The sequence below is a fragment of the Panthera leo genome, chromosome D1, assembly GCF_018350215.1.
Source record: "Panthera leo isolate Ple1 chromosome D1, P.leo_Ple1_pat1.1, whole genome shotgun sequence".
NCBI classification, from domain to species: Eukaryota; Metazoa; Chordata; class Mammalia; order Carnivora; family Felidae; genus Panthera; species Panthera leo.
Window position 1 is genome coordinate 62,366,355 of NC_056688.1, and position 21,872 is coordinate 62,388,226.

Genomic DNA, 21,872 nt, shown 5'->3' on the forward strand with positions numbered 1-21,872 from the left:
TGTCAATTCAACTGTAACCATTTACACAGATAAGGAAACAGAACCTGGCACAAATAGGGACACAGATAAATGTCCCTGGGTCTCATGTCACCCCCATTCTGAGTTTTCAGCTATAGGTTGTTTTAATTACAGATTTAAAAGATGATGCCCTGGGGTGCCCGGGTGGCTCAGTTAGTTAAGCGTCCAGCTATTAATTTCTGCTCAGGCCATGATCTCACAGTTCTGTGTTGACAGCATGGAGCTTTCTTGGGATTGTCTCCTTCCCTCTCTCTGCCTCTCTTCTGACTATATGCTTTCTCTCTCAAAATAAATAAATAAAAACTTAAAAAAAGATGATGCCTTGTAAATAAAGTTAATCTTCATTATCTCTAAACAGTCATTTAATGAGGGAGGTGTGGATCCTGCCAAAAAAATTGCTTTTCTCCTTTCTATATATCCTCATATTTGTACGATTCTTAACTTTGGGAAGAAACAATCTTAAGAGGAGAAGGAGCAATTCCACATAGCTTTGTGAGACCGATATCTGCCATCAGACAAGGTGAAAATTTGATTGTTCTGGTTGCAATAGTGTGACGGTGATGAAGTCTTATCTTTAAAGTTTTTGCATCCCGTTTCTATTTTATTTTTCCATTATTAGTATAATGATCCAGGTACACATTCCTCTGTTTCCAAGCCCACTTCGATGTTGCCAAGTTCTCTAACATTTGACGTCCTCCCCTGGCATTCTGTTAGGTGCTAGGGTCACAATGTTGAAAAAGAAACTGTCCCTTTCTCAAGGAAGCAAACTAAGATCATTCAGGAAACAATGGGTAAAAATAAGAACAAATGACAGGTCTTGCACAAATAATTAGGAGAATGTAGAGGAGACCAGGAGTACCTCTGACATGGGACATAGGCTGGCGAAAATTAATTTAAATGAAGTGAGGTGGTTCTCTCCTTTACATTATAGGTGAAGGGTTCTAAGGTGCTTGTCCCCCTGAATTGTGAACGAGATTTGAAAGATGACTGAAGGCTGGTCAAAGGTGAGGATCAGGTCTTTGTGGGGTACTTCAAATCATGCAGTCCACTGTAGCTGAATCTATCTACATGCACCAAGGCCTCTGTTAAACCATTACTTTGTGGGTTTAGAAACACTTTTTCATTGGGAGTTTAAATACTTCCCTACTTATTACTCTTGAGGTTCACTATAGAAGATAAATTGCATATTGATTTGGAATTTCTAGAATTCCTACGGCTTCATCCCATTGAATTATTCAGCATCCAATGAGATATGTTATAATATCACATTACCAACAAGGAAAATTATACCTCACAATTGTATTCACTCATTACTGAATTACACTGATCTTCTTGCTTAATACAGTGGGTTGGGTTGGAGTAATTTCTAGGATTTCTCTGCATCTCATGAATAATTATAATGATAATGTGTTTGCCCCATCAATTCTATAAAAAGAAAACACAAACTTCACCAGTGATACAATGAATAGTTTTGACAACAGAATCTGATGGAGGAGCAATAGTTTGGCATAGGGGTTAGAGTAGCAAGGAAGAGAGTTTTATTAAATCATGAACTCAGATCAGAACAATGTTTTCATACCTCTATGATGAGGAAGTATTAGGAAAGCTGAGGGCAAAGCAAAAGTTAACACCACCCTCCCCCACCCCATGGTGGGGGGGTGGTGGCAGTGAGATATGTGTGACATTGCTCAGGCACTCCTGGCTGCCCAAGAACAAAGGAAAGGGGAAAACAAATGGTTAACTGATAGAGACCACAGTCATGCAGAATATGAGTCTCCATCAGTTCACATAAATCATAGTAAATTATAAGAAAAAGGCAATCTTGTCAACAACCTAATCTCCAGAAACCTATAGATTTAGTTTCCCAGAGCCCCAATATCACCCTCCCTTCCACAATGATGTGGGGAACAAAAGCAAGAAGGAAATGGTAGTTATAGTTAAATTCCTTTATAACCTGCAGCCCATTGACAAATACTTGAAGCAAATACACAGTGTAGCATTTCTCCATTAACTCCCTACTGACTTAATGTTAATGCTTGACTAGAGAGAAAACAACCTTAGCTTTACAATAGCAAGGCCTCAGGTATCTTTAACATATGAAAGTCCTTTTGTAGGCCTCCCTTTTGCCTTTACCTCCCTCAACTCCATGGTATATAACTGGTCACTCTTCACAACCCCAGTGCAGCTCTTTCTGCCCATGGGTCCTGTCCCTGTGATTTAATAAAATTATGATAGGGAAATATAGAATAAAATTGGCAGACAAGGAAAGATGAGGACCTGAGGCCCCTGGATGGGGAAAAACACATATTTTGGAATAATGCTGGGAGTGTCTGACCACAGTAAACCCTCTTGAGTGTAAGGTTCCTCTTAAGAATGCAACAGATGCCGCTATTCCCTCTCAGGTTCCCCTCAGGAATTTGACAAAAGACCTGATGAAAAGTGAGTAGTAGACCATAAAACATATGACCCACAAGGAACGGTATGGCCATAGATCACCCCTCATGTAAAAGAAATGAGCCAATCAAAAAGGAATGAGTTGACATTTAGAGTTACCCAGCCCATAAGGGTTGGACCTGAGAAGAAACAAAGGTGGGAGGGAGGTGGTGACCAAAACCTTATAAAACAAAGACCCTTGCCTACAGTCACAGGCATTCACTTTCAAATACCCCCTCTCTATAAAGAGAGCTTTCATTCTATTCCTACTTTCTTATATTACTCTAATAAAGTTTTGCCTGCCGCTCATTTTGTGTCTACCTCTTCATTCTTTGAAGCTGTGAGACAAGAAACTCTAGGTGTTGAGGTAAAAAAAAAATCATAAAACAAAATCACCTTTTTGCACCAAACACATCTCAAGAATTCTTTCTTGGCCATCAGCTCCAGACCCCCACGACTCCAAAACCCCATCACTTTAGAAACACTCGTTTTCCTGGAGCGGTTCAAATAGTATTTTTGTTTCCAGATATGATTTTCTATTCCTCAGCTGCAGGCTGCTGTTAAACTCTCCCCATCAGGAGACCCTGTTAGTGTCTGGGGCTTGCTCTCAGAGCGGGAAGGAATGGCATTCCCTCCCAGGGCTCTTCTCTTTACTCCTGATCCTCTGCTTCCCTAAGCAAGGGTTTGTGCAGCTGGCACCTGCCAGGCATGGCTCCCACATGATATGTAGAAGAGATTTAGATGGCTTCCAATTCTTGTTCTCTTTCTAGCAGAATACATCAGTAGTGACTTTGGCAATTTTGGGATGAATTTTAAACATATTTCATATGTGACTCATAACATTCTGAAGTAGGTAGGTTAAGTACACCATTTTAACAATTTATCTTTTGAAATGGACAACTGAGACTCAGTGATATTATCTGTATTTCCAGCTTAATTAGCAGTGTCTGGATGTGGAAGAAATAAAAGGTCCAAACCACTGACTATATGAATATACCTGTGTCCTGTGTCACCACAGTGATACAGAAACACATATCGTATCTGGCATTTTGTTTTATGTTTCTAGGTTTCTCTTACCTCCACCCCCATGCACATAAAATCCTTGGGCCATTTTCCAGAAATCTGGAATGTCCCTTGTTTTTGCACTTACAACTCTGACTCCTGCTTTCACTGCTCAGATTACAATTTTCTTCTTGTTTCCTTTTACTTTGTGTCCATTATTATTATTATTATTATGTATTAATTACTAATTATAAGGACCACCTAACTCCAGAAACTCAGAAGTTGAGACATCTCTCCAAAATATTGTTTAAGACGTTACTGAGTGCAACCAGTAATAGATACCTCAATGATCTTCTGGGCATAGTTTTCTGTTTTTACAGCATAGCTTTTAGAAATTCTTTAGATGAAGCTTAATCTGAGGAACTACTTTCTTACTCCCACTGACCCCAAATTGTGGTCTCTGTCTTTAACCTCTAATGTTACTTAGATTAAATTTAATTTCTCCTCCATGATTCAAGCATTTGTGTGCTGATTCTTTGCCTTAATGCCCCTTCAGTATGTTCAGCTGAAAACTCCAAATCATCTAAATTAAGCTGCAGATGATCACTCTTCAGGCTTTCCACCCCACCCCTATTCATCTCCTATGGACAAACTCCTGCATCTCTGAATCTGGCACCACTCAGTAAAAGATCAGAAAAGGCAACAGAAGGGCAAAAAGGAAGGTCCCAGAACACAGGTTCTTACATTTGCTTCCTGACCTGAGACAGGATGAAATCTCTACAACCTGGTTTGCAGACTGCTTCAGCAGTACTGACTCAGGAATGGAATGGAGCACAAATCTGTACTGAAAAGAAAGGTGTCCCCATGTTCTGATTAATCTTGGAATAGCTGCCTCTCAGGGGCCCTCTATCCAGACTCACTTACAGAGGATGTGAGCAAGGGTCTGGCTCCACTGATATTGGAGTTCTGGTTAGTTCCTGAACTATCTGGGTGTAGTTATAACTCCAGGGCCTCAGGGACTTTTCCCTCTGGGAACTACTCCATCCCTACTTTATTGTGCCTAAAAAGCCCTCTTGGGACAGACAGGCAGGAAGGAGAAGAAAATGATTTTCTTTCTCTCTAAAAGCAAGGAGCTCTGGTAATCCAGCCCAACATTGACTGTGTGTTCTGTGGACAGTTAATCTCCTGGGTATAGGGGTCTTACATTCATCCATCCATGTTCACAGTCATTTGCACATGCATACTCGATGCCCTCCATGGGTCCAATAAGCTCACTCATAAGTTCTCATGGGCTTCCAACAGACCATTGTTAGATAGGTACCTCCCAAACCATGCTATTGAATGGATTGGTATTAATTTGTCATGACTTTTATGATGGCATCATGATAATGATGGTAGAGTAACTTGAAAAATATATCCCTGAGAAAATGCAACGTGCTTTTCTTAAAGAAAATCCTATCATGTTTTTTGCTGTACTGAAAGACTTTTCAAATGTGATGTATATACAGCTATATACTAGAAAGAATGATTTGTTTATTTTATTTTTCATTTTGAGCCTCATGTGAAATATTCATATGCCTCAAATTATGGGAGCAAGCATCATCAGTTCCTTTTTTTTCTTTCTTTATTTTTCATTATTTTTAAAAGTTGATTGTAGTTGACACAGAATGTTGCATTAGTCAGTTGTACAACATAGTGATTCAACAAATGTATACAGTTATGCTATGTTCACCATTGGTAGCTACCATCTGTCACCACATAACACAATTACAATACCACTGACTCTGTTCCCTGTGTTGTGGCATCAGCATCAGTTTCTTTAAAGGCCTTCTTTTGCTCTATTTTTATTTCTCTGTCTCCTGCATATCTCAACTTTGCTCCTATTCCTCTTCTCTTTAGAAAAGTGAAAGCCCCTGTGTTCTTATTGTTTTTTTTAATGTTTACTTATTTTTGAGACAGAGACAGAGACAGAGCACAAGCAAGGGAGGGGCAGAGAGAGAAGTAGACACAGAATCTGAAACAGGCTCCAGGCTCCTAGCTGTCAGCACAGAGCCCAATGTGGAGCTCGAACTCATGAACCGTGAGATCATGACCTAGGCAGAAGTCTGATGGTCAACCAACTGAGTCACCCAGGCGCCCCAAAGCTCCAGTGTTCTTAAAATGTGTCTTTTCAATTAATTTTAGATATGCTTATGTAGCTACATGTTCATGAGGATTATTTGGATATTGAATTTTATAAATAATATTGGATAATAAATCTGATGTTATTCTTTGTTTTTACTCAATACTAAATCTTAAACAACTGTCCATGTTGTTCTGCATAAGTCATTCTTTTTCATTGCTTATTCATTTCAATTCCCATTATGTGCATTTTTTATATAAGTAGTCAACACCCGAATGACCTATAATTACTGCTAACGTCAATATCTTTGTATACTTCTTTTATAGTCCTAAAATAGGTATATGTGTAGGAGTGGGTTTTTTTAGTTATAAACTAAAAACATTTAATTCTACTAGGAATTACCAAATTTGTCTCCAAAATACTTATAAAATCTCACTAGAAATTTCTATAGTTTAATTCTTCTATAGTTTAATTCTTCACATTCCTTACACCAATTGATGGTAGTTTTTTAATGCTTGGTGGATATAAAATTGTATCTCATTATTTTAATATGATTTTCTCCTGATAACTCAGCATTGTTCGTATACTGTTTAACCGTTTGTGATTTGCATGCTGTGAATTATATTTTGACATCATTTGCCTGCTTTTTCTATTAATTTTGTTTTTCTTGCATATTTTTGCAAAATCTCCATGCATAATTTAAATCTTAGAGCCCCCTTTTCACTAGATATTGCTAGTATCTCCTCTACTCTATTATGTATCTGTGAATTTTAGTGTAAACTTTCCATTATTCAATGGAAAATCTTCAATTTGAACAACTCAAACTCTGTTTTACTATGAACAGATTTTCTGTGGGGATCCTATTTAGGGAACATTTCACAAGATCACAAAGGTGCTTTTGTTTGTTTCATTTGTTTTAATTTTTTTTTTAACTGAGTGGTTATTTTTCATAATAATTTATTCATTTATTTATTTGTTTACTGTTTCAAGTTTTTATTTAAATTCTAGTTAGTTAACATATAAATTAATATCAGCTTTAGGAGTAGACTTAGGGATTCATCACTTACATAGAACACCCAGTGCTCATCACAAGTGCCCTCAATACCCATCACCCATTTAATCCATCTTCCCACCCACTTCCCCTCCAGCAATGTTCAGTTTGCTTTCTATAGTTAAGATCCTGTATTATGATTTATCTCTCTCTCTTTTTCTTTGCCCCTATGTTCATCTGTTTCATTTATTACATCCCACATATGAGTGAAATCATATGGCATTTTTCTCCAACTGACTTATTTTGCTTAGCATTACTTTCTAGCTCCATCCTTGTTACAGAAGGAAAGATTTCATTCTTTTCGATGGCTGAATAATATTCTATTGTGTACATATACTACTTCTTCTTTATCCATTTATCAGTCAATGGATATTTGGTCTCCTTACATAATTTGGCTACTGTTGATATTGCTGTTATAAACATCAGGGTGCTGGTGTCTCTTCAAATCAGTGTTTTGAATCCTTTGGGTAAATAACTAGTAGTGTAATTGCTGTCTTATAGGGTAGTTCTATTTTTAACTTTTTGAGGAATCCCCATACCATTTTCTAGAATGGCTTCACCAGTTTGCATTCCCACCAAGAGTGTAAGAGCATTCCCCTTTCTCCATATCCAGATCAATATTTGTTGTTTTCTGAATTGTTAATTTTAGTCATTCTGACAAGTGCTAGGTGGTATCTCATTGTAGTTTTGATTTGTATTTCCCTGATGATGCGTGATGGTGAGCATCTTTTTATGTGTCTGTTGGCCATCTGTATGTCTTCTTTGAAAAAAAAATGTCTTTTCATGTCTTCTGCTCATTTCTTAAGTGGATTATTTTGAAGGCGGTGAGTTTTATAATTTCTTTATAGATTTTGGATACTAACCCTTTATCAGATATGTCTTTTGCAAATATCTTCTCCCATTCCATAGGCTGCCTTGTAGTTTTGTTGATTGTTTCCTTCACTGTGCACAGAAACACTTTTATCTTGGTGAAATTCTGAGAGTTCATTCTTGTTTTTGTTTCTCTTGCCTCCAGAGATGTATCTAGCAAGAAGTTGCTATGGCTGATGTCAAAGAGTTTGCTGTCTGTGTTCTCCTCTAGGATTTTGATGGTTTCCTTTCTCACATGTAGGTATTGCATCCATTTTGAATTTATTTTTGTTTATGGTACAAGAAAGTGGGCCAGTTTCTTTCTTTTGTATGTTTCTGTGCAATTTTCCCAATGAATTTTTTTAAAAGACTGTCTTTTTTCCAATGTATATTACTCCCTGCTTTATCAAAGATTACTTGACCATATAGTTGTGGGTCCATTTCTGGGCTTTCCATTCTGTTCCATTGATCTGTGTGTCCTTTTCTGCCAGCACCATACTGTCTTGATGACTACAGCTTTGAAATATAGCTTAAAGTTTGGAATTGTGATGCCTCCAGCCTTGCTTTTCTTTTTCAAAATTGCTTTGGCTATTCAGAGTCTTTTCTGGTTCCATACAAATTTTAGGATTGTTTGTTCTACGTCTGTGAAAAATTGCTGGTGGCATTTTGATAAGGATTACATCAAATGTGTAGTTTGCTTCAGGTAGTATAGACATTTTCAATAATATTTGTTCTTCCAATCCATGAGCAGGGAATGTTTTCCCATATCTTTGTGTCCTCTTTAATTTCTTTCTTTCTTTTTTAAATTTTAACTTGTTTTATTTTATTTTATTTTTTAATTTACATCAAAATTAGTTAGCATATTGTGCAATAATGATATCAGGAGTAGATTCCTTAGTGCTTCTTACCCATTTAGCCCATCCCCCCCCCACAATCCCTCCAGCAACCCTCAGTTTGTTCTCCATATTTATGAGTCTCTTCTGTTTTGTCCCCCTCCCTGTTTTTATATTATTTTTGTTTCCCTTCCCTTATGTTCATCTGTTTTGTCTCTTAAAGTCCTCATATGAGTGAAGTCATATGATTTTTGTCTTTCTCTGACTAATTTCAATTAGCATAATACCCTCCAGTTCCACCCACGTAGTTGCACATGGCAAGATTTCATTCTTTTTGATTGCCGGGGAATACACCATTGTGTGTGTGTGTGTGTGTGTGTGTGTGTGTGTGTGTGTATACCACAACTTCTTTATCCATTCATCCATCAATGGACATTTTGGCTCTTTCCATACTTTGGCTATTGTTGATAGTGCTGCTATAAACATGGGGGTGCATGTGTCCCTTCAAAACAGCACACCTGTATCTCCTGGATAAATGCCTAGTAGTGCAATTGCTGGGTCGTAGTGTAGTTCTATTTTTAGTTTTTTGAGGAACCTCCATACTGTTTTCCAGAAGGGCTGCACCAGCTTGCATTCTTATTCAATTTCTTTCTTAAATGTTCTATAGTTTTCAGAGTACAGAACTTTTACCCCTTTGGCTGGGTTTATTCCTAGATATCTTATGGCTTTTGGTGCAATTGTAAATGGGGTTTGATTTCTCTTTGTGTTGCTTCATTATTGGTGTATAGAAACGCAACAGATTTCTGTACGTTGATTTTGTATCCTGGGACTTTGCTGAATTCATGTATCAATTCTAGCAATGTTTTGGTGGAGTCTTCAGGGTTTTCTACATAGAGCATCATGTCATCTGCAAAGAGTGAAATTTTGACTTATTCCTTGCTTATTTGGATGCCTTTTATTTATTTTTGTTGTCTGATTGTTGTAAGTAGGACTTCCAGTACTATGTTAGATGACAATGGTAAGAGTGGACATCCCTGTCTTGTTCCTGACTATAGGTGGAAAGCTGTTTTTCCCTATTAAGTATGGTATTAGCTGTGGGTCTTTCATACATGGCCTTTATGATGATATATGTTCCTTCTATCCCTACTTTATTGAAGGTTTTTATCAAGAATTGATGTTGCACTCTGTCAAAATTTTTTTTCTGCATCTATTGACAGGACCATATGGTTCTTATCCTTTATTTTATTAATGTGGTGTATCAGACTGATTGATTGATGAATACTGAACCACCCCTGTGGTCCAAGAATAAATCTCACTTGCTCATGATTAATAATTCTTTTAATGTAATGTTGTATTTAAATTGTTAGTATCTTGTTGAGAATTTTTGAATCCATGTTCAGCAGGGATATTGGCCTGTAATTTTCCCTTATAATGGGGTCTTTGGTTCTGGAATAAAGGTAATGCTGGCCTCATAGAATGAATTTGGAAGTTTTCTTTCCATTTCTTTTTGTTTGTTTGTTTGTAGCAGTTTCAGAAAAATAGGTATTAACTCTTCTTTAATTGTTGGCAGAATTCCCTTGGGAAGCCATCTGGCCCTGGACTTTTGTTTTGGGGGAGATTTTTGATTACTCATTCAATTTCTCCACTGGTTATTAGTCTGTTCAAGTTTTCAGTTTCTTCCTGTTTCAGTTTTGGTCGTTTATATGTTTCTAAGAATTGTTTGATTTCTTCCAGATTATCCAATTTGCTGGCATATAATTTTTAATAATATTCTCTTATAATTTATTGTATTTCTGTCGTGTTGGTTGTGATCTCTCCTCTCTCATTTGTGATTTTATTTATTTGGGTAATTTCTCTTTTCTTTATGATAAGTCTGTCTAGGGGGTTATCAATTTTACTAATTCTTTCAGAGAACCACCTCCTGGTTTAATTGATCTGTTCTACTGTTTTTTATTTGTTTGTTTCTATATCATTTATGGCTGGTCTAATCTTTATTATTTCCCTTCTTTTGTTGGCTTTAGACTTAATTTGCTGTTCTTTTTCTAGCTCTAGCTCTAAGGTTAGGTTGTGTATTTGAGACTTTTCTTGCTTCTTGAGTAGTGCTATATTGCTGCCCACCTCCCACTTATGACTGCTTTTGGTGCATCTCAAAGATTTTGGATCATCATGTTTTCATTATTATTTGTTTCTATGTATTTTTTATTTCTCCTTTAAGGTCCTGGTTGTCCACGCATTGTTTAATATCATGTTTGACCTCCATACTTCTATGGCCTTCCAAAGTTTTTTTTGTCATTGACATCAAGTTTCATAGTGCTGTGTGTGGTCTTTCAGACCACATGCTTTAATATGCATATTATTATCTCAATCTTTTTGTATTTGTTGAGGCCTGATATGTGAACTGGTATGTGATCTATTCTAGAGAATGTCCTGTGTGCACTCAAAAAGAATGAATATTCTGCTGCTTTAGGATGAAATGTTCAGAATATGTGTTAATTCCATCTGGTCTAGTGTGTCATTCAAAGCCATTGTTTCCTTGTTGTTTTCTGCTTAGATGATCTGTCCACTGATGTCAATGTTAAATCCCCCTACTATATGTTATTATCAATGAGTTCCTTTATATATGTTAATTGTTTTACATATCTGGGTGTTCCAAGTTGGGCATAATTATTTACAATTGTTAGGCCTTCCTATTGGATAGACCCTTCTATTATGATATGGTGCCTTTCTTCAACTCTTGTTACAGTCTTTGGTTTAAAAAAACTTATTTGTATGATATAAGTATTTTACTCCAGTAATGTGGTTTGTGTAAGCAAGTTAGGGAGCCAGTGTTGGTGCCTTGCTACTTCCTGTAGGTGGCTCTGTGTTTATGTTGGGAGTTAGGGGAGGAAAATAGTGCCAGCCAGCTCCTTTATCCTGCAGAGGAGACTCTGTGAATGTGCCATATCTGGGATGCCCTGAGAACAGCAAATACTCTGAATACTCTCCCTCTGTGTGTACTCCAGGCGTTCTTCAAATCATTATTTGCACGCTGTCTGCCCCTGGGTTATTTGCTTTTCTTCTCTCCAGGAGCAAGGCAATGCCTTCTGCGATCCATCCCAGCTAAGCCCACTGGCCTTTAAAAACTCCATGTTTTAATCCCACCATTTGCAAGAATTGAGCCCATCTCATTTCCTCAATCGCTATATGTTAACTAACTAGAATTTAAATCAAAACTTAAAAAAAAAGAAATAAATGAAATAGAGACTAAAAAACTAATAGGTGAGATCACTGAAACCAAGAGTTCATTGTTTGATAAGAGAAACAAAATTGATAAACCTTTAGGCAGACTCACCAAGAAAAAAAGAGGAAGGACCCAAATAAGTAAAATCAGAATGAAAGAGAAGTGACAACTGATACCACAGAAATACAAAAATATATATATTACAACAAAAAATACATGTCAACAATTGGACAACCTAGAAGAAATGGATAAATTTCTAGAAAGATGCACTCTTTCAAAACTGAATCAAGTAGAAATAGAAAATAAGAAAAAGAAGAAATATAGAATCTAAATAGACCAATCGCCAGGAATGAAATTGAGTCAGTAGTCAAAAGACTACCAAAAAATAAAAGTACAGGACCAGATGGATTCACAGGTGAATTATACTAAACATTTAAAGAGTTAATACTTCTTATTCTCACATTTTTCTGAAAAATAGAAGCAGAAGGAAAGCATCCAAGTATATTCTATGAAGCCAGCATTATCCTGATACCAAAACCAGGTAAAGACACTTACAAAACAAGAGAACTAAATGACAGTATCTCTAATGAACATAGATGCAAGAATCCTGAACAAAATACTAGCAAATCAAATCCAACAATACATTACAAAAATCATTCCCTATAGCCAAGTAGGATTTACTTCCAGGATGCAAGGTTGGTTCAAAAATTGTAAATTAATCAACATGATATATCACATCAATAAAAGAAAGGATAAAAACCACATGATCATTTCAATAATACAGAAAAAGCATTTAACAAATTGCAACATCCATTCATGGTAAATCCCCTCACAAGTAGGTTTGGAAGGAGCATGCTTCATCATAATAAAGGCATTATATGAAAAACCCACAGTGAACATCATATTCTGTGAAGAAAAATGGAGAGCTTTTCCCCTAAGGTCAGGAACAAGACAAGGATGTCCACTCTTGCCACTTTTATTCATCATAGTGCTACAAGCATTCAGACAAGGAAAAGAAATTAAAGGTATCCAAATTGTGAAGGAAGAAGTAAAACTTTCACTATCTGCAGATGACATGATATTATATATTAATAACCAGAAAGACTCCACTAAAATAGTACTAGAAGTTATAAATGAATTCAGGAAACTCATAGGATACATAATCAGTATATGGAAATCTGTCACATTTCTACACTCGAATAATAAAGTAGCAGAAAAAGAAATTAAGAAAACAATCTCATTTACAATTGTACCCAAAATAATAAGACATGTAGGAATAAACTTAACCAAGGAGGTGAAAGACCTATTCTCTGAAAACGATAAAACATGATGAAAGAAATTGAAGATGAGGAAAAAAATGGAATGGTATTCCATGCTCATGGAATTAGAGAGCAAATATTGTTAAAATGTCCATTCTATCCAAAGCAATCTATAGATTTAATGCTATCCTTATCAAAATACCAACAGCATATTTCTCAGAACTAGGACAAAGAATCCTAAAATCTCAGTAGAACTACAAAAGACCCCAAATACACAAAGCAATCTTGAAAAGAACAATACTGGAGGTATCAGAATCTCACATTCACAGATATACTACAAAGCTGTAGTAATCAAAACAGTTTGGCCCTGGCACAAAAATAGACATATTGAACAATGTGACAGAAGAGAGACCACACACAGAAATAAACCCACACACAATTACATGGTCAATTATCTATTTAAAAAGAGGAAAGTATATGCAAAGGGGAAAATACAGTCTCTTCAACAAATGGTGTTGGGAAAACTGGACAGCTACATCCAAAAAAGGGAAACTGTACCACTTTCTTACACCATACATAAGAAACCCAAAATGAATACAAGATCTAAATGTGAGACTTAAAACCGTAGTATTCACAAGTATAGTATTTTTCTAGATATGTTTCTAAGGCAAAGTAAACAAAAACAAAAGTAAACTCTTGGGACTACATCAAAATAAAAAACTTCTTCACAGCAAAGGAAATAATGAGCAAAACTAAAAAAACAACCTACCGAATTGGAGAAAATAGTAGCAAATGATATTTCTAAGAAGGGGTTAATATCCAAATATCTAAAGAACCTATACAACTGAACACCAAAAAACAAAAACAAGAACAAAAAAAGCCCTCAAATAATCCAAAATGGCAGAAGACATGAACAGACATTTCTCCAAAAAAGACATAAAAATGGCCAAGAGGCAATTGAAAAGATGCTCTGTATTTTGAGCTCACTTATCATCAGGAAAATGCAAATCAAAACCACAATGAGATATCACCTCACAGTTGTCACAATGGCTAAAATCCAAAACGCAAGAAACAATAAGTGTTGGTGAGGATGTGGAGAAAAAGAAATCACTTGTAATGTTAGTGGGAATGCAAACTCGTGCAGGCACTGTGGGAAATAGTATAGAAGTTTCTCAAAAAATTAAAAATAGAATTACCATATGACAAAGTAATTCTATTGCTGGGTAGTTGCCCAAAGAGTATGAAAACACTAATCTGAAAAGATATGTGTACCATTCTGTTTATTGCAGCATTATTTACAATAGCCAAATTATGTAAGTAGCTCAAGTGTTCATTGCTAGAAGAATGGATTAAGATGTGTTGTACACATAGAATGGAATATTATTCAGTCGTAAAAAGAACGAGATCTTGCCATTTACAACAAGATGGATGGATGTAGAGTTCATATTGCTAAGTGAAGTAAGTCAGTCAGAGACAGACAAATCCCATATATTTTCACTTATATGTAGAATTTAAGAAACAATAATGAAGAGAGACAAAAATAAATAAACAAAACCCTCAGAACAATATGAAGAACAAACTGGTGGTTACCAGAGATGAAATGGGTGGGTGGGGAATGCGTGAAATAGGTAAAGGGGATTAAAAGTACACTTATCATGATGATCACTGAGTAATATATAGAATTGTTTAATCACGATATTGTACACCTGAAACTAATGTAACACTGTATGTTAATTGAAGTGGAATTTAAAAATAAATAAAGGATCACTCTCTTGTACTTCCATAACACCATGAACACATCTTATTTTGGTGAGCCACACTATACTGCTATTCTTCTGTCTGACATTTTTGTGCCCTACTTTATTCAATGAGTTATCCCAAAGGCAGAGATGAATCATATTTGATATTGTCTCCCAAGGTCAAATACAGTGATTGACAATCTGACTAACCAGATTATTATGTTATTTCCCATCCTTTTTTTTTTAATTTTTTTTAACGTTTATTTATTTTTGAGACAGAGAGAGACAGAATATGAATGGGGGAGGGGCAGAGAGAGAGGGAGACACAGAATCAGAAGCAGGCTCCAGGCTCTGAGCCATCATCAGCCCAGAGCCCCACGCGGGGCTTGAACTCACGGATCGTGAGATCGTGACCTGAGCCGAAGTCGGACGCTTAACCGACTGAGCCACCCAGGCGCCCCTCCCATCCTTTTTTAATTTAGTTTGATGCTTTCCACAAAGCTTCTTACATGGTTCTCCACAAGCTTAAATGATTTATTAACAAGTTTCTTCTTTTTTGGCTACTTGTTGTCCTCTTCAAAGATGGGATCAAATGTCATATTATCCTCCAGCAACATCTGCTCTGCTGACATATCCAAGTACTTATAGAACTGTTTTGTCAGGTTCCCAGCTGGCAGCACTGATACCTTTCATGCCCTATTCCTCCTGGCTATGGGGCCAGTGTCACCTTCCTGATCACTGTCTTGATTCCAAATAATCAACCAGATCCTTAGAAGTTCCTCACCTAGTCTTTCATTGATCAAGGACAGAAAGTCAAGGTCCTTCCTGTCTTTTAGGAAAACGAATACTCTTTGTAGAGCTGATGCTAGTGTTACTGCAACCACTGCTAAACTCCGGATGACATGGTTTGTATGAAGCCCTCTTTTGTGTTTATTTAAGATGGTTTTGAAATGCTCATCAGATAACTGCATGCAATGAAATCGTGATCACTGAAAACTAATAATTATTTAACATCTTAGCAGTTTAAAAAACATCTAGAATGGTGGTTGCCAGGGGCAGAAGGGAGGAGGTCATGGGAAGTTATTGTTTAATGGGCACAGAGTTTCAGCTTTGCAAGATGAAGAGAGTTCTGGAGACGGACCCTGGTGATGGTTGCACAGCAAAATGGATGCACTTAATATCAACGAACTGTATATTAAAGTGGTTAAGATAATAAATTTTGTGTCATGTGTATTCTACCACAATAAAAAGCTGGAAAAAAGAAATACAATTTTAGCAGCTAATATAAATAATTCAATAGTAATTTTAGTAGTGTTTAACAGTTTAACATCTTCAAAACCTCCATCAATTTCAATTTAAAGCATTATTAAGACATCTTCACTAGTGTCTTCATTATTTACCACACTTTACTCCTGTGGCCTATTGACACATGCATATTGAAACACACACCCATTGTTCTCATTGTAATAGTCATACTGATCTTTAAGATCATTTCTTTCTCTTTGGTACCTAAGTTAGACCATGATATCTAAGTGTGTATATTTATTTTTATTTTTTAAAGTTCATTTATTTCTGACAGAGAGAGAGAGAGTGCGAGCATGAGCTGGGGAGGGGCAGACAGAGAGGGAGACACAGAATCTGAAACAGGCTCCAGGCTCTGAGCTGTCTGCACAGAGCCGGACGCAGGGCTCAAACTCACGGACCGTGAGATCATGACCTGGGCCAAAGTTGGATGCTTAACCGACTGAACCACCCAGGCGCCCCAACTAAGTGTATATATTTAGATATATCCAGGTGTACACTTTTTTTGATTTCTCCCACCCAGGATTTATTGAAATTCTTTTTTTTTTTAAGTTTACTTTTTATTTTGTGTGTGAGAGAAAGCACAAGTGTGGGAGGGGCAGAGAGAGAGCAACAGAGAGAATCCCAAGCATATTTTGCGATGACAGCAGACAGCTTGGTGCAGGGCTCAAACTCATGAACCTGAGATCATGACCTGAGCCAAAGTCGATGTTTAACCGACTGAGCCACACAGGTGCCCCTTATTGGAATTCTTGAATCTGATTACTGATGTAGTCTGTCCTGAAAAGTTCAGATGCTTCTGTCTCATTCTCTTTCTTCTTCAACTGGGAGCTCTTATTAAATGTATTAAACATGCTCATCCCATCTATTTCTCCTACATTTTCTTCATTTTTTCCCATATGTTTTTATTTTATTTCCATCTTCATTCTCAGTAGATTCTTCTGACCACCTCTGACACTTTACTGACTCTACCATTAGCTGGCCCTAATCTACTGTTTAATTTAGTTCTTATTGTTGATATTCTGTTTTTCAAGTATATCTGGTTCTTCTTCAAATCTGCTTTGTTACGTTTTAGAGATTCCAGTGTCCTGAGCAAAATATTAATTCTGGACATCATCTTATTAATTCCAGGAAAACAGAAAAGATAGAGGGACTCTGAGCAGTCAGAATCCCGTATTTTGCTCTTTACATGTTTGCATTTTCTGTGCAAACATTTTCTGTGCATTGGAGCTTCATTCTAAAACATTTCTCAAGTTCTATCTTCTAGGTCACTAACTATCTTTCCAAGTGTGGCTAATCTATTCTTAAATCTGTCTCTTGCAATGTTAATTATTTTATTTTTTTCATTTTTGGAGAGAGGACTGATTCTCCTTTTCTGTGTGTTTATTTTGTTGTGTATATTTTAAAGCTTTTCTTTGTTTTCTTTTTTTTAATGTTTGTTTATTTTTGAGACAGAGACAGAGTATGAGCAGGGGAGGGGTAGAGAGAGAGAGAGAGAGGGAGACACAGAATCCGAAGCAGGCTTCAGGCTCTGAGCTGTTAGCACAGAGCCCAACTCGGGGCTCAAACTCACAAGCCGTGAGATCATGACATGAACCGAAGTTGGATGCTTAACCGACTGAGCCACCCAGGCTCCCCTAAAGCTTTTCTTTCATTACCTAAAACCCAGTAGGGCTAGGTAATGAACAAAATAATTTTGTTCAATATCTTTTACCACACAAGTAATATCTTAAGTTTTTGTAGATTGGATTTGGCTATCATTTTTGTGGGCTTATATTCATTTTTTAAATTAAAAAAATTTTTTGATGTTTCTTTATTTTTGAGAGAGAGAGAGAACATAAGTAGGGGAGGGGCCCAGGGAGAGGGAGAGAGAGAGAGAGAGAGAGAGAGAGAGAGAGAGAATCCAAAGCAGGTTCCAGGCTCAGAGCTATCAACACAGAGCCTGACGCGGGGCTTGAACTCATGAACCATGAGACCATGACCTGAGCCGAATTCAGATGCTCAACTAACTGAGCTACCCAGGTGCCCCATCATTTTCTTTTTAAGTAATTGTCTTTTTACCACAAGCAACTCAATTTCTTCAGAAGTTTTTGTGCTGAAATTCTTTGAGGCCTGAGATGAAGTTTCTTTCTCAAGAAAGGATTTGGGCTTGTTTCTGTGATTTTCTGAAACCACCACCAATCCAGGATAACTTTAAATTCCTTTCTGAGACAAACAGTTGGTGTGAACACAGGATGCCAAGTCAAAAGAGAACCAGCCAGTAGTTCAGGATTTACAGGGAAGATTTCTACTATATAACAAGCTTTGAGGTTATTTGAAGTTCCAGGTATAAGTGAAGGACGAAGATGAAGGAGTGGGATTATTACTAGTGCCCACCTTTTTATTCAGGATGTAGTGTTGTAAAGCCCTATCTAAATGGGAGATCCTCTGCTACATTCTCCACATGCTTGAGCCTAGATTTATCTTCTGTCCCTGGAGTTTAGATTTCAAGCTCCCCTAGGTAATGAAGACAGGTGCTTAAGTTTATAGAGTGCTGCAAGTGCTCTCGGGTTGAAAGCCAACATCAATATTTGATTTTGATGTCTGGATTTTATTCAATCCTTAGCCTGATAATTCTTTCTTTTTTACTTGTTCATGGGTGTATTCAAGATATTAAAATATAAATAATAGGTGTAAGTATAGGTATAAGTGTAGGTATGGATATGGGTATGGGTATTGATAAAGATAGAGATTAGATATAGACATAACCATAGAAATAATTTGTATACCTTTTCATCAGGAGATTTGCTCTAAGTACCCCAGTTCATCATGTCACTGGGTACTATCATCTTTTACTTCCTTAAAATCTTGAAAATGAATCCCATCTAACCTTTGGAATGCATTTCTGTTCATTTTAAAATTTAAACTGAAATGTTTCATCAGCCTTTGAGTTTATGTATTTAATTTAAATAACATTTGATGTTTAAATAATTTCTGATTCATTAAATATTAACCAAGCAAACAAACTGAAAATATACATTCACATAAGAGAAAGATAAAACACAGATGAAATAACAAAGATGTGGAAACATTATATTATATATTCAACAAATGTCTATCAGCCACCTGTTATATGTCAAAAAATGTGCTAGGCACAAGGGCTGTGGGGTGGATGAAGTGGACTATGTACTTACCCTTATGGATTTTACAAGCTAAGTACATAGCCATTAGAGTATAATAGATTTACTCCTCTCTTCTGCAGCTACTCAAAGACATCTGCCTCACTAAAGTCACTGCCAATGCTGCCTTAGAATAGCAGCTCCTTCTCTATTGAAGTCTCAGACTTCATCCTGAATTGCTTTGTCAGGTCCCCCATCTGGAAGCATTGGTTGTCTCTGCCCCTCAGCCTCCTCTTCCTCCTGGCCATGGGGCCAACGCCACCCTCCTGATCACCATCCGGATCAGGATGGAGGTCTCTTGGCATAAGCCCATGTACTACCTGCTCAGCCTCCTTTCCCTGCTGGACATCATACTCTGCTTGACTGTCATCCCCAAGGTCTTGGCCATCTTCTGGTTTGACCATAGGTCCATCAGCTTCTCTACCTGCTTCCTCCAGATGTTCATCATGAATTCCTTCCTGCCCATGGAATCATGCACCTTCCTGGCCATGGCCTATGACTGCTATGTGTCCATCTGTAAGCCTCTCTACTACCCATCCATCATCACTGACCAGTTTGTAGGAAAGGCTGTTCTCTTCATCTTGGCCTGGAACGCATTTCTTACCGCACCTATTCCCATCCTCTCTGCCCAGCATCATTACTGTGGAAAAAATATAACTGAGAACTGTATGTGTGCCAATCTCTCTGTGTCCAAGCTCTCCTGTGATAACATTGTCTTTAACAGAATTTACCATTTAGTTGTGGCTTGGACTCTTCTGGGCTCTGACCTCATCCTCATCATTTTCTCCTATACTTTCATCCTATGAGCCATTCTTAGACTCAAGGCAAAAGGGGCAGCTGCCAAAGTTCTGAGCACTTGTGGCTCTCACTTCATCCTCATCCTCTTCTTCAGTACCATCCTGCTGGTGTTTGTTTTTACCCACATAGCCAAGAAAAAAATTTCCCCTGATATCCCTGTCTTACTTAATGTGTTATACCATGTAATTCCTGCAGCTCTCAACCCCATTATCTATGGGGTACGAACACAGGAGATTAAAGAGGGGATTAGGAAATTGCTGAGGAGGGTGAGAGCAGCAAGTAATTGTGTTCTAGCTTGACTTTTCTTAACTAAAATACTCAAAATCGCTATTGGAATACAGGGACTTGGAGATAAAATTACAGGTCTAATCCTCTCTCTGGACATGCCTGATGATATGAATTGTATGGTTTTTCTCTTACCCACAGGTATATCACATTTCTTACATTCCATCATTTTCTGGAAGTGACTAAGGATACAGATGTATATATAATCTCTCATCATGGCACCCAGGCCAGAAGCTATGAATGTTGATGAATGAAGCATCACACCTCACTGTCTGCTCCTGATTAAATCCCTTTTAGAGTCAGTGTAATGGATGTGTGGTTGATGGGAAGTATCAGTACTTAAAGATAGTGCATTGACTTTGGAAAAGAAAGTAAAATTAAAAAGCAACGCTAAAAAAGGCTGAAAATAACCATTAGGTTTTAACCTTTCCCTCAGGCATTTAAGCATATTTATTGAAAGCTATTTTATATCTAGCACAGAACTAGAAAATGGGATTCTAACACACATAAATCTTGGTCCCATTACTCAAAAAGGTCCAATGAAAATTTCAAAAGTTAGAATTAAGAGTTAGATTAAAACACATAAATAAGCCCAGAAGAGAGATAAATTTTGTTCCTGTAGGTGGGACTCCTTTACCTACCTGACCTCCTCCTTCAGACCCCCAGTCAGAAATGCCTCCCTAAGAGCTGCTTAAAAACATGAACTATAGTCCTGTCTCTGGAACTTTTTGCTTTTTGTTCCTCTGTCCACATAGCTCTGTCCCTCAGGTCCACTGGGTCTCCCTGACCACAGTATTTAAAATAGTATCCAACAATATTCCCCCCAAGCACAAACAATGTCCTTATACCTTCTCTGTTTTCCTGTTCTGCACAGAATTTGTCACTGTTTAATGAACCTACATTTACTCATTTATTTGTTTAGTCAGCCTACATTCACTAAAATTTAAGCAGTAGAAGGGCAAGAATTTTTGTCTTTTATGTTCACTGTTGTATTTCGAGTGTGCAAACAGTGCTCAGTGTATGGCATAGACCAATAAATGTTTATGAAATTAATGACTGAATACATGTTGAATAAATGATTGAATGTATGCTGGTTATCCAAAAATGAGACAAAACAATTGTAAATATTTATGTACCCAAAATGGGAACACCCAAAAATATAAAAGAATTAATTATAATATACAGGAACTAATTGATAATAATACAAAAATAGGGTACTTTAACTCTCCACCTCCAGCAATGGATATATCATCTAAGTAGAAAATCAACAAAGAAACAATGGCTTTGATTGACACACTGGACCTGATGGACCTAATAGGTATATTCAGAACATTCCATCCTAAAACAGCAGAATACACATCCTTTTAAAGTCTACATGGAACATTTTCCAGAACAGACAACGTATTAGATCACAAAACAGGCCCCAACAAATACAAAAAAGACTGAAATCATACCATGCACCTTTTAGGACACAACACTATAAAACTAGAAGTCAACCACAAGAAAAAATTTGGAAAGAACAAATACATAGAAGTTAAGCAACACAAAATCCTACTAAACAATTAATGGGTCAACCAGGAAATCAAAGAAGAAATAAAAAATACATTGAAACAAATGAAAATGAAAACACAACAGTCCAATACCTTAGGGATGCAGCAAAAGTGGTCCTAAGAGGGAAATAGCAATACAGGCTTCCTCAAGAGTTGGAAGAAAACTAAAAAAAATTAGAACAGATCAATGAAACCAGGAGATGGTTCATTGAAAAAAATTAATAAAATAGATAAGCCTCTAGCTGGACATATC

The 21,872-nt window shown here is 36.9% G+C and overlaps 1 pseudogene; it reads left to right on the top strand.

The window, feature by feature from the left end:
• Nucleotides 1–1,001: 1,001 nt before the first annotated feature.
• On the top strand, nucleotides 1,002–20,083 carry LOC122201244 (annotated as a pseudogene).
• The last annotated feature ends 1,789 nt before the right edge of the window (nucleotides 20,084–21,872 follow it).